The sequence below is a fragment of the Saimiri boliviensis genome, chromosome 3, assembly GCF_048565385.1.
Source record: "Saimiri boliviensis isolate mSaiBol1 chromosome 3, mSaiBol1.pri, whole genome shotgun sequence".
NCBI classification, from domain to species: Eukaryota; Metazoa; Chordata; class Mammalia; order Primates; family Cebidae; genus Saimiri; species Saimiri boliviensis.
In genome coordinates, this window is record NC_133451.1 from 56,464,769 (window position 1) to 56,477,922 (window position 13,154).

Genomic DNA, 13,154 nt, shown 5'->3' on the forward strand with positions numbered 1-13,154 from the left:
TTATTGTTCATATCACTAACAGCAATTTTGCCAAAGCCATTTAACAAGTCACTAGGAAGTTCCAAGCTTTCCTACATTTTCCTTTCTTCTTCTGAGCCTTCCACACTGTTTTCCAGTCTCTGCCTGTTACCTAGTTCCAAAGTTGCTTCCACATTTTCAGGTATCTTTACAGCAATGCCCCACTCCTGGTACCATTTTACTGTATAGTCTCTTTTCACACTGCTGATAAAGACATACTCAAGACTGGGCAATTTACAGAAGAAAGAGGTTTATTGGACTTACAGTTTCACTTGGCAGGGGAGGTCTATGATCATGGCAGAAGGCAAGGAGGAGCAGGTCACATCCTACATGGATGGCAGCAGGCAAAGAGAGAGCCTTTGCAGAGAAACTCCTGTTTTAAAACCATCAGATCTCATGAGATCCGTTCACTATCACGAGAACACTGTCCTCATGATTCAGTCATCTCTCACTGTGTTCCTCCCACAACACCTGGGAATAATAGGAGCTACAAGATGAGATTTGGGTGGAGACACAGAGCCAAATGATATCACCCACTTTTTTTGTTTTAAGTTATCTTGCAATCTAGAGGCATAGTGACATTTTCTGTATACACATATGTATCTACTAAATCAAATATATTTTACATTTGAGGAACATATACCTGGAAATGGAAATAAATAAAGCATTACCAAAAAGGTTAATAAGCATGTTAAAAAAAAAAGAATGCTTGAATGACAGCTTGATTTTTCCTGCTGTACTCCTGATTTTAAGGAAGTGACATGAGTTTGAGAAGATATGGTATATAGTAAGGTAGTTTTGATTATTTCTAAGAATACTAAATAGCCTTATACTTAAATGTATTATGTTCAGATTCGATAATCAAAAGCAAAATCACATTACATTATAAAATTGACTTCAGGCATAGGTTTGTTTTTGCGATTTTTATTGTTGAAAGTGAAGAGTAATCTCCCCAATATTGTACTTATTAGAACCTTTCTGCTCAACAAGCAAATAGAAAGCAGCAAAAATATTATATCTTACATTGATTTTGAAAATATTTTCTGAACACTTTTTGTGTAATTTTTAGATTTAAGACTTCTTGACAGCAATAACCATATACGAAACTTTTTGGTGTTTTATCTTGGTTCTTACTATTTCTGTTTATGACAAATATTGTGAATATAGTACTTACTATTAACATGGAAAGAAACTAAATTTTCACTAATCATCTGCATAATATAATTCATTATCTCATTATATTAAATAGAATTTTAAATTATTAAAGCACCAAATAATATTCTTATTACCATTTGGAATATGGTTTTACAGAATATGGCTTTACAGATTGCTTCACTGAATGCATTGCTTAAAAATAGTATGTAGGCCAGGCACAGTGGCTCACGCCTGCAATCCTAGCACTTTGGGAGGCTGAAGTGGGTGGATCATGAAATCAGGAGATCGAGACCATCCCAGCCAACATGGTGAAACTCCTTCTCTACTAAAATACAAAAAAATTAGCTGGGTATGCTGGTGCATGCCTGTAGTCCCAGCTACTCAGGAGAGTGATGCCAGGGAATTGCTTGAACCCGGGAGGCAGAGATTGTAGTAAGCCAAGATTGTGCCACTGTACTACAGCCTAGTGACAGAGCAAGACTCCATCTAAAAAAATAAAATAAAATAAATAAATAACTACATGTAGATTACTTATAACCGATTTTTAGTGACAGTTTTATTTATGTTATAATGCAGTATTTATACTAACATATGCTCATATATTAATGCAGTAGTACTTTGAAATATGAGCAAGTGGAAAGAACTTTCTCAGTAGCTCAATAGAAAACTTTGAAGGTTGAGTGCAAACTCTCATTTGTTTAACGGGCTCTTTCTTTTTCTCTTTTTCATTTAGCAGATACTTATTGAGCATGTTCTATAATTCTAGGTGTTGAGGGACAGGTTAACAGAAGATAAAAAGTTCTGCCCCTGTGCATCCTGTAGTCTAGATATATTTATTTTTTTGCTAACATGCTAAGTCTTTGTTAGCTTTTCTGTTGATTTTATGATACTATTCTTTTGTTATGAAAAATATAAAATAGTAAAATATGTTTAATAAAATAATCAAATTACTATCATTTGAAAGAAAGGTAGTAAGTAACTTGCTGTGAAATAGAGAGGAGATTCATTAAGTGACTAAAAAGTCATGATTACTTACATGTTGAAGAGAATTGTGTCTCTCTGAGAATATTAGAACCTACTATATTCAAAAGTGTAACTTCAACTTCCAGATAGCATATTTAGAAATATGACGACAGAGAAACTGGAACCTGGAGAGTTATTTGCCCATGATTGCACAGGTGAAGAATGAGGACCCTCAGCTAAGATGGGAACTCAGGTGTGTTTGATTCCAACACCTATGCTCTTAAATAAAATCTGACCTCTTGGATTTTCTGTTACTCATTCCCTTGAGTGAGATGTTCAGCGTATATATGTATGCTGTTAATGCATACATGCCATAAATGTACACAAGCTTTCAATAAGCATTTCTTGAGTACTTACTATTTGCTGGGTGTAGGGTATAAGAAGATGAATTAGCCAGTTTTTTTCCTCTATGGCCTAAATATCTAGACATACATTCACATTCTTGCAAAGTTTCAAGAGACACAGAAGGAAATTCCTGACCAGTTTCTATGTTTTATTAGATGTTTCAACATAGAAAATGTTTATAATCATAACTATTTTGAATGTTTTTCTTTTAACTATTAAAACTTATATAAATCAAAATTAGGTAACACGCTAATATTACCTCTAATAGTAGCTACAATTGTTCATTTAGTGTGACAAAATCCATGAATTTTTACTAGATATATTTTATTTACAAGAATTTAATTTTAATTGTGATTTCTTTTTGCAGTATTGTTGATCTCCAGCTAGCCAGTTATGCCAGATAATATATGTGTGTGTGTGCAAGTGTGTGTGTGTGTGTGTGTGTGTGTGTGTGTGTAATTAGAAAAACAAAAAATTAAGAATGGCTAATGGGTAATTATCCTGAAAAACCTAAATATATGTTGGAAATTTTAAAATTTCCTTCTTTTGGGAAGCTATTGCTCAAATGCTTTGGGGTAAGTTTTCAACCCAGTATGTGTTAAAATGGAACCATGCATCTCTTATTGACATTAATGGGAATCTCTCAGCTAAATCCGCTCTTGCTGTGCTAAAAATGTACCCCCTAATGCTTGAGTAGTTTCTCGGCTATCATTGATGCTAAAATAGAGTTATTATGGTCCACAGTATAAATATATACTTAGACAGTTTAAAACTATTTATTTGATACAGGGTTATGTGATTAGTTATAAAAGCACAAACCTAATACTCCACCTTTTAATATTGGAAATAGTGGTGTTCAGTCAACCAAACTATATATTTTACTTCAAACAAGGCAGAGATACTTTGCTTCGCTTTTGAGTTTTTTTACTCCTTGCTATGATTCTCAAAAGAAACCACTAAGGCGCAATGTGAGAGCACCTGATGGATTCACAAATATAATGCCTTAGGTTAAATGTATTCTCAGAGCTTCCTTCTTTTTCCCTATTGTCCTTATTTTTAATTTATGTACATCCAGAGCTTCAAAGGCATTCTATCTAGTATAAGCTATACATTGAGTTCTACTCAGTTTTTATTTTTTTTTTAATTTTTCTCTTTAGGGTAAATAGATATTTCCTGTAAAGTATGCTCCTACCTGTTTCCTTTTTTCATTTTAGAACTCTCTAAAATGGAAAAATGAAGTACTGGAATTGGAGATAAATTACACATATACACTTAAGAATAATGAAAACTAGTTTAGACTTGGTGAGTTCAAAGTGCCTCTGTATGCCATAAAGAAGTATTGTCATAATTGTATCAGATTAAAATTTAAAGTTTATGGTAGGGGAAACAGTCAATTCAAAGGATCCATTTTCGAGTCATGAGCATAGAGGTGGCAATTGAAACTCTAGGACTGGAGTAGATCACTAAAAAAAAAGTAGAATAAGAAGTGAAATGTTTGGAGAAGTTATACAACTAAAGAGAATGGCAAAGAGAATTTGAAGAGTTAGGAAGAGATTGTAGAAATGATAGACAAGGAAGAAACAGTTTTAAAATGAGGTGATCAAATATTTAATGTTCCATAGTATTATAGGCATATAAATGGAGAAAAGGCAATTTAATTATTAATCCATGATGATGTTCGGTAGTTTTAAAGAAATAGGACTTGGGCTCTGAAATATTGAGGCATGAATGGAAAATGAAGAAATGGAAATTGCTATTAAGACTGTCAAAAATTATTTCAAGAAATTGGCAGTGGGAAGGCATGCAGTAAAATGGTAGTGTGCAATGTAGCATGAGTTAGGGGAGGATTTTTTTTTTTTTTTTTCTGACTTGTTTCTTTTGGATTGGCAAAATTTGCATATATTTACCAGTAGGAAGAGCCTTTAATATGTATTCCAAACTGGGTTGCCTCTAACAGGGAAAATGGGACAATGACTCTAGGAAAACAGACGTACATTATGACTGTGCCTAGTAAACTAAAATCTGTGGAGACACCAATGTAGAATTCGGGTGAGTTAATTTTAATTTTAAATCCTAATCTATTGAGTGGATAGGCTTGAGTAACATGGAAAGCTTTTAGGGTTCTGGATGATACAGAGTGCAGAAGCATTTTGACATTTATTTCAGAGATGATAGGAACCAGTGATGCTTTCCCAGTGATTGGTTATATTCATAGGCAAAACTTGTAAGGCATATGCCAGTGATTTCATTGTATGTTAAAGGATGTCTTCCTTGAAATGAAAGGAAAAGGCAGAAACACAGCTCTGACTTAAGGCATTTTTATAGAGGATGTTTCTATAGTATATAAAATATGACAAAGAGACTTCTACCTATTACAAGAGAAAATAGCTGCAAGTATAGATTTTTAAACATATTTATTTGTTTAGTTTAACTTTTAATAACCATTAATTTTAGCTATATCAAACAGGTCCAAAGAAGCTTCAGATAAAACTTTACTTGCATATTTCAAGTTATTTAATTTTCAAAGTAGAGTATTTTCTAGAATAATATATTAGGAATGTTAGATGATACAATTGGCCTCTTTTTATACTAAGAGGGTCTCATTTGGCTTGGTTTATTTATTGAATTCTCCTATTCCTGTGCCTGCCTTGTTGTGCACATAGTCCCTCAAGCTGAAAATTGATCTCCAGTCAATAGTGTGCAGTGATTCGATCTGCTCTGTAATCAGGTCTGCTGTGTGAATGAAATTCATCATGGGAGACTTGATTACTCTCTCTGTTAGGACTGACCTAGTTGAAAGGACTGTCAAGTGGCCTGAAATTTGTATGCTTTGGATGTATGTCATAGGAATTAGTTGCTCAACAAAAAGAGCTAAATTGAGCAGACATGAAGGTCTGGTGTTTGTTGATTTTTTCCCTCTTCCTCCTGAGCAGCTAGATGAAAGGATGCGTATTTAAAAGCTATAATTTTACCATTTAAGTAAAAATATTTCACTAGTCTTACAAGTCTTACTGATGTAGTTTCAAGTAACTTTATAAAGTAAAACAAGATTTGTAATTGAAAAAAAGACATATTTAGTTGGTTAATAAAAACTTAAAAGAAATCAACAGTATTGTATTATTTCTTGTACTTGCTCTTGGAAGGAGATAGTGATGCCAAGTAATTCTTCCTGTAGAGATCAAACCATCCTTTGTTCAAAATCAAAAGTCAGTCCTTTGAAGTTGCCACTCGACTTTCTTTCTTTTTTAAAAATTTCTCTTCAAATTTATTTTTAAATGTAGAAATTTAAAATTTTAATTTATAAAAAATGATAGATGTTCAATTAAAATATTGCCACCGGTACAGAAAAATACAAAGAGAAAGAATAAAATCACCTGGCAGCTACGCAAAAATAAATTTTGTTAAATTTTTCTCTATCTCCAGATATCTTTCTGTACTGTGCACATATACTAAATTGATGTTCTGTAAACTCTGTTTTTCACTCAACAGTATGTCATCACCATTTTCTAAGATAATAAATATAGTATACAGTTTTTGTGTTGCCTTTTTATGATTGCATAGGATTTAGATATTTAACTGATTTGCTGCTGGTGGACATATGAAGTGTTTAATATAAATAATACTGTGGAATAACTGTCTTATTCAAAGATTAGTGCCAGAAAAGAACGATTCCAGTTGTATGAGCAAGTAGGGGTGTTAGTAGGGTACAGACACACCTCAGAGAACCTAAGGCTAAGCCATGAAATTGAGCCTACTTGAGGGCCTGGAATCAGGAAGTAAATGGCAATCACTTTGGCACGTTCTTTCGGCTTAGCTCCTCTTTGGTATCTGTCTGACTGTCTTTTTAGTAAGATTCCTGGTTATTTTTGCATTGTGCATATGCTGGAAAATGCCTGCTCCACTCCTGCATGACCTCACAATTTAAGACTGATGGACATTTTCTTTTTTATTTCCAAATTTTAAGGAGAAATGTATAATTTGGCAAATATGATTGATGGTTAATTTTATATATTTACTTGACTTGGATATGGGATGCACAGATAGCTGATACAAACATTATCTCTAGGTGTGTATGAGAGGATATCTCCAGAAGAGATTAGCATTTGAATTGATAGACTGAGTCAAGAAGATTGCCCTCAGCAGTGTGGGTGAGCATGATCCAATTTCCTTGAGAGCTCAAATAGAATAAAAAGGTAGATGAAGGGCAAATTATCTCTCTTTAGCTTGGGACATCCATCTTCTCCTGTCAGACGTTGGATCTCCTGGTTCTCAGGCCTTTGGGTTTAGACTGAAACTGTATCTGCAGCTTCCTCAGTTCTCCAGCTTGCGTAAAGCAGAAGATTATGGGAACTTTTGGCATCCATAATCATGTAAGCCAGTTTAATACATATCCACGTTTTAGGAAATAAGAGCACAAATTCTGAAACCCTTTAATTATACTAATAATGAGAAAAGTGGCTACAGTCACTCTTCTATAGGAGTGGACAGGTGGCTTAAAGGCTAGCTTTTTGTTAAAATTTACTTTCTCCAAAGGTGTCATTCCAAAAAATTTTTAAATTATTGGCTTTACATACTCAATTTTGTCAAATGTAGGAGGTAATCACATATAACTTGAAAGAAAAATTAGGAACAAGAATTAATACCTATGAATAAGAGAGAACTTTTGGGGATCGATTAGTGACTTCTATTTACATTTTGTACTACCATCACAGATTGACTTAAAAACAAGCTATGTCCTGACAAAATTTTGAAAAGAAAAGCCTTAGTGGGCCTGTGTTACTATTAAGAATGCAAATTCTTGATATTCAAATGTATAAGAAATCATTCAGAAATTGATTTCTTGGATAGTTAAGTGTTCTGAGTGAAGGGAGCTTGAAATTTATAAAGTGTAAACAAGTTACTTCCATTTTCAGTTCTATTACAAATATTCCTAAAATGTTTTAGCACATTTATTTGTAAGGAGGATGCAATAAAAATGATACATATTCTTTGATATAGGTTTATAATGCCTGAGGATCATTTTTTGTAATGTGAAGTTTGTAATGATAATTTTAGGTTATATGTCTCCTGAGTCCAGGACTGACACTAGTAACAGTATTTTAATAATAATAATTTCAATGTGTTTTCTTATGATTTGTCTTTTTCTCTAAAATACTAGTACAATAAGGAAAGTGAGTTGATGTTTCATTGATAATTAAGATTTTAATGTTTCTGTCAAATACAAGGATTTTTCTGGTCAATGCTAGTGATCAAAATGGACAATGGAAAGATTAGTTCAGGTAAGTAAAGGGTTAGAGGTTGAAAGACCAAAAAAACAAAATCATTTAAATTAGAGTAGTGTTCTTTCCTATTATGATATATATAGCATGTGTATATGTATGTATATCATATATATTATAATGGGAAATATATATTTAGCAAACTCATATATATACACACACACACACACACACACACACACACACACATATATTATATACTGTGTAATATCTTTCGTATAAAATAGCTATGTTATATAAGGCTTTACCACAGAGAGCCATAATGACTCAGGGGACACAACTGGAGCTCTGGACATTTTGAATTCTTATGAACAATTGGGATTATGTTTTATTTAGTGTTGTGCTGTTTGGTGTACATATAGCTATTTGAATTTGCTTTTAGCTTATAAATAAATATATCTACTTATATATGGGATTGAGGAAAATAAAAGTATTTCATAATTCTGTTTCTAAATAGCATGTCTTGTATTCTTCTTGTACAATTAATTTTAATTGAAAAAATGTGTAGAAACTGAACGTCAGTGAAAATAAAGCTGTCATCTCAAGCTTGAATATTCTGTCTTGAAAAAAAATACACTGATATGTTAGGCCAAGGTTAAGGAATTTACTGTCTCTGAAGGTTCTGAAGATTGGGTTACTGGCATGGTGAAGGCATGGTGAAAAGATCTGTATTCCATTAATGGGTGGACTTCTCACCCATGTGATAAATACTATACATTACAGAGAAGTATAATTATGAGATTTATTTCCTCTGTTTCAGGGAAATGAGGGAATGTGTGTATGCCTGTCCTAACTTAAAAAGCTGTCTCCTTACCAATAAACTACAGATAAAAATGGCTTTTTTTTTTAGTTTAAGTTGTAAGCACATAAAAATACTTGTTAAAAAATTATTTTCTTCAGGGTGTGTAAGCTAAAAATCTTAACATAAAAAAAAGAAAGAAAAAAATTTATTTTCTTTGAACTCTTTGTAAAGCAAATGAAAAAATACACTGGAAGATTTTAATTCTGTTGGAAATAATGCTGGCATTGCTGATAAAACTAATATCTTCATTATAAAATAGCTATATTATATAAGGTTTTACAACAAAGAGCCATAATGACTCAGGGGACATTGTTGGAATGCTAGAATTTTTATAAACTAATGAGATTCTGTATTATTTAGTGTTCTATTGTTCAGTGTACATGTAACATATCACAAAATATATGCAGTAATATAATATCCTAAGAATGTGCTAAATTAAAAGCCACTTTAATTCAAGTGTGGTGTATCATTTATATAGTGTTGTATTTATTCTGCACATGTTGTTCAAATTTAAATTTTTAATTTTATAGCATTTCTTAATCTTAGTATTACCAAAACACCCTTTATATTAATATAATAAAATTTCATTTGCAGGTTTTTTTTTGACAGGATCTCACTCTGTTGCCCAGGCTGGAATGCAGGGCACAATCATGGCTTACTGTAGCCTTGATTGAGCCTTGAGCTGCTGGCCTCAAGCTATCCTCCTGCCTTAGCCTCTGTAGTAGCTGAGACTCCAGGCATGTGCCACCATGTCCCACAATTTATTTATTTATTTATTTTGTAGAGAGGGTGTCTCACAATGTTGCTCAGGTTGCTCTCAAACTCCTGGACTCAAGTGATCTTTTTGCTTTCGCTTCCCAAAGTGCTGGAATTATAGGCATCAGCCACTGTGCCTTGCCTGCAATTTTTTTTTTTTTTTTTTTTTTTTTTTTTTTTGTGACAGTCTCATTCTGCTGCCCAGGCTGAAGTGCAGTGATTTGATCTTGGCTCACTGCAACCTCTGCTTCCCCAGTCCAAGCAAGTCCATGCCTTGGTGCCCCTGAATAGCTGAGATTACAGATGTGTACCACTACACTTGGTTACTTTTTGCATTTTTAGTAAAGACGGGGTTTTGGCACATTGGCTAGGCTGTTCTTGAACTCCTGGCCTCATGTGATCGCTCCACCTTGGCCTTCCAGAGTGTGGGATTATAGGCATGAACGACCATGCCCAGCCAAAATTAAAAAAAATGTTTTTCATAGTATGCATTAATTATAATATTTTTCCCCTCTATCCAAGGGTTAAAAGAGATTTACTAGGGTACTTGGTATGAGGATCTATCCTGGGAACTTTTTGTAACTTGCTCCCCTCCATCTGGTGAACCCTATAAAGAAACTCAAATTCTGTGTTGTGGAGGAGAGATATTAGTTACCTTTAGCAAAGTTTAAAGGGTATATTTAATAGGAAATGAAAATGAAAGGAAGAATTTTAAATGTAAAGAAGGATCCAGAGTGATGACTATCAAAAGAAAACAATGGCTAAGTGTTGTCTGGGGAAACCTTCCTTTGCTGATACGAACTCTGATAAGTTCCCACAGGTATAGAAAATGTGTCTTCAAAGTAATATTTCTCTAGCCATACTTTAGGATGCTGGAAAACTTTTGCAGATATGTTTCCAATTGGGTTTTATAATGTTGATATCTTTTTTGGGTTAGGAACATAAAACCTGAAAAAAAATTATATAATATATATTTTTAAAAGACTTAACTAGGCAAGACTATAAAATATGTCTTTTTCAAATTCAATTGAGTTATATATGTGAGACAGCTTTGGTGGGATTTTTCTATTCATCAAATTGGATTTAGGAAGAGATCTGTCATCCTAATAGCTTAAATGGGGATAACATCTAGTCTTCAGTTGTATCCTACCATGACATTGAATAAAGTTTTACCAAAATTTATGTTGAAGGTAAAATATCTGCTTCCTCATGAAACGAAAGAATAACTATAATCCATATGAAGTGAATTCATAACTCTTCTAAAAACTTGCTTACAAATGAATTGTTTTTATCAACAACAAAAAAAAAAACAGAATGATTTCTGTTTTTTCTTGGAAGAGGTTGCTTAAAATAATAGAACTGGTTTATTAGAAACTAATAAAATGTCCAGTGAATAGCTAGTTTTCTATTTTTTTGTTTGAAGAAAAGAAATGTAAACAATCCTCATTTTTAAGGAGAATTCGTTTCTGGGGTTATGAGAATGTGCTTGTATTACTTACATGGGGGATACCTAGAAAACCTGGATTTAAAGCATAGATTTCATTCTGTTTTACTCTTAAGATTATTCAGTTTTTAAAGAAATATCATTACTGTTTAAGATTATCCCTGTAATGAGAAATCACAGCATGCCTCTTGAAAAATGGTTCCACTTCATCTTTTCTCATTCATTTGCTAGCACGATTATAAATGCATGAGTGCAGTGCGTGGCTATTCAGGTCAAATTCTCTTTCAGGACTGATGTTCCTGTTATACAGTTTATCCATCTATTAACATCCTGAAATGTCAAAAGCTTCATTTTTTAAGAGTAGAATGTCAGTTTCTTTTTAACTTAGAGCAATTTAGCTAGCACAAAAAGGAAGAGATTTGACAGTCATAGCTGTCAGGGCAAAGATTGGCTGATGATTTGAGGAAATAGGAATAAATGTTCAAATATATATCAGGGTACCTGCAGTTTATGTATCTCTAGGACAATTCATGTGGTGAAGTGGAAAGACAAATTTGGTGTATTTGTGTGAAAAGAGCTGCATCTAAATGCAGTTCCTAATTTTCAGGGTTTTGAGAAATATTTTTTCCTATAAACTCTTTTCTTTAAACGCTTAAGTGACTTTTATGTTGCAACCCAGTGTATCATTGTCTTGTAGGAGAAAAGAGGTTTTCATTTAAGTAGTGTTTATGCCTATTTGAAGCTGTGATCTCATAATTTAAAAAAATTCATTTCATTGATAATTTGAGTTTTATTTATTATAAACATTGATAGTGAGAAAACCAAGGAAGTCTTATATATATAGAAAAGGTGTTGGATAGAGAACAAAGACTCTATCAGATATATTCTATCTGTACTTATTTATTGCATATAAAATGAATCATATAAAATACCAAAATTGCTTTAAAAATGCTGTAAATTATATTCAGATCAGTGGGAGACTACACAGACTGTACATATCCCTATTTTCAAGTTGTCAGTCAAATCCAATCAGCTTCCCCTGAAACCTCTCAAAAAATTCTCTTGTGGGAAAATGGATTGGGGTGGCTGGCTGTTTTTCTTTTTCATTTCATAACTGATCTGGACCTGAGCAATGATTTGGTTGTTATCCATGCTCCATACGGATTGAAAATACCTTCCTATGTTGTGGGAGTCCGTGCAGTCCTGGAAGGTCTGTGAAGCTAAGTCTTTGCTCCTTTGTGAAACTTTCACTTTCTGAGGAGTACTGTACTGTCTTGAGAAGGTCTATCTGTTTGGGCTTTTCCTCTTTAAAAAGCAAAGCAAAGTCAAGAGCATGGAGGTTACAGGTTAGTTTGGTGGCTTGTTTTCCTCAGCGTGTGAGGGGTAGGGTGGTGTGAGGGTGGAAATGGGTCTCATTATGCCTTTCAGTTTATTCGTTTGTTGGTCCTCTGTCAACCTGCCAGCCCTCTCTGTGGGATAACTGCCCTTTGTATAATAATCTGCCAACATTCATGGTGGTTACATTCACTGTACCCATTCTACTGTGGCACTCCATTACGACTGGGTTTTGAATGCAAAGCTTCATGATATCTGGTATAAACAGCGTGCTGAGCAACAAAGGCATCCTTTGTATTTCTTAGTTTTCCTACAATCCCATTTTTTTACTAGCTTTGAAGAGGGGATTTTCTTAAAATAGGGAGGAAAATGCATGCAGTCACCACTCTGTTCCATACTTTCATAAAGCAGTGTTTGGGGTGGGGAGGTGCAGCTGATTTGTTCCTTAGACTAAAATGGGCTACATTTGAGGCTAATTTCCTACCTGTGGAGGTGTGGATGAATTGCCCTTTGTTTTCTTGCAGTTTCCTTGCCTGGCAGGTGGCCACATTGATTATTCCTGGCATGCGTTTTAGAAGTGCCTCTCTGATCCTGGTAAGCTCCTGCTTTGTCCACAGCAGTCCTGTAGAATTCTTAGCTCTGAACTCTCTTCTCCAAGGAAAATGTGCCCCTGAACCCTTTGTGCGTATCTCTTCTGATCTGTTTTGTTTATTCCCTCTTGTCTGTGGGGGCTTGAGGTCATTTTGAGAATACGGTTGAATGACAGACAAGTGTCAGCAGACAAGTGACAGTTAAAAATTAAGCACGGAAGATTTGTTTGCCTTCCCTCCACACTCCCACCCATAACTTTAGAGTTAGAATCAAAGCTCTAAGTTATGACTAAAGGCAACATGCTTGGGATGTGACAGCAGCCTGGAGAATTACTGTGCCTCGGCTTTCTGGTCATTTCTTGCCCTTCTTAGGGCTCTTGCGGAGGTTTTGTGAAGGTGAAGAAACT

The 13,154-nt window shown here is 34.0% G+C and overlaps 1 protein-coding gene across 32 annotated transcripts in view; it reads left to right on the forward strand.

Moving 5' to 3' along the window:
- ADGRL3 (adhesion G protein-coupled receptor L3) overlaps window positions 1-13,154 on the forward strand; it is an 846,433-nt gene that overhangs the window by 124,552 nt on the left and 708,727 nt on the right. Inside the window, exons 1-2 of one of the 32 annotated variants that reach the window (XM_074396179.1) lie at window positions 9,600-12,168; window positions 12,682-12,751. The exons of 30 other annotated variants lie outside the window; for them this stretch is intronic. The gene's annotated coding sequence lies outside the window, so the exon portion shown is untranslated. Of the gene's footprint in view, window positions 1-9,599; window positions 12,169-12,681; window positions 12,752-13,154 lie in introns of those variants that run through there. One more of the 32 variants, XM_074396178.1, reaches the window with a different exon arrangement.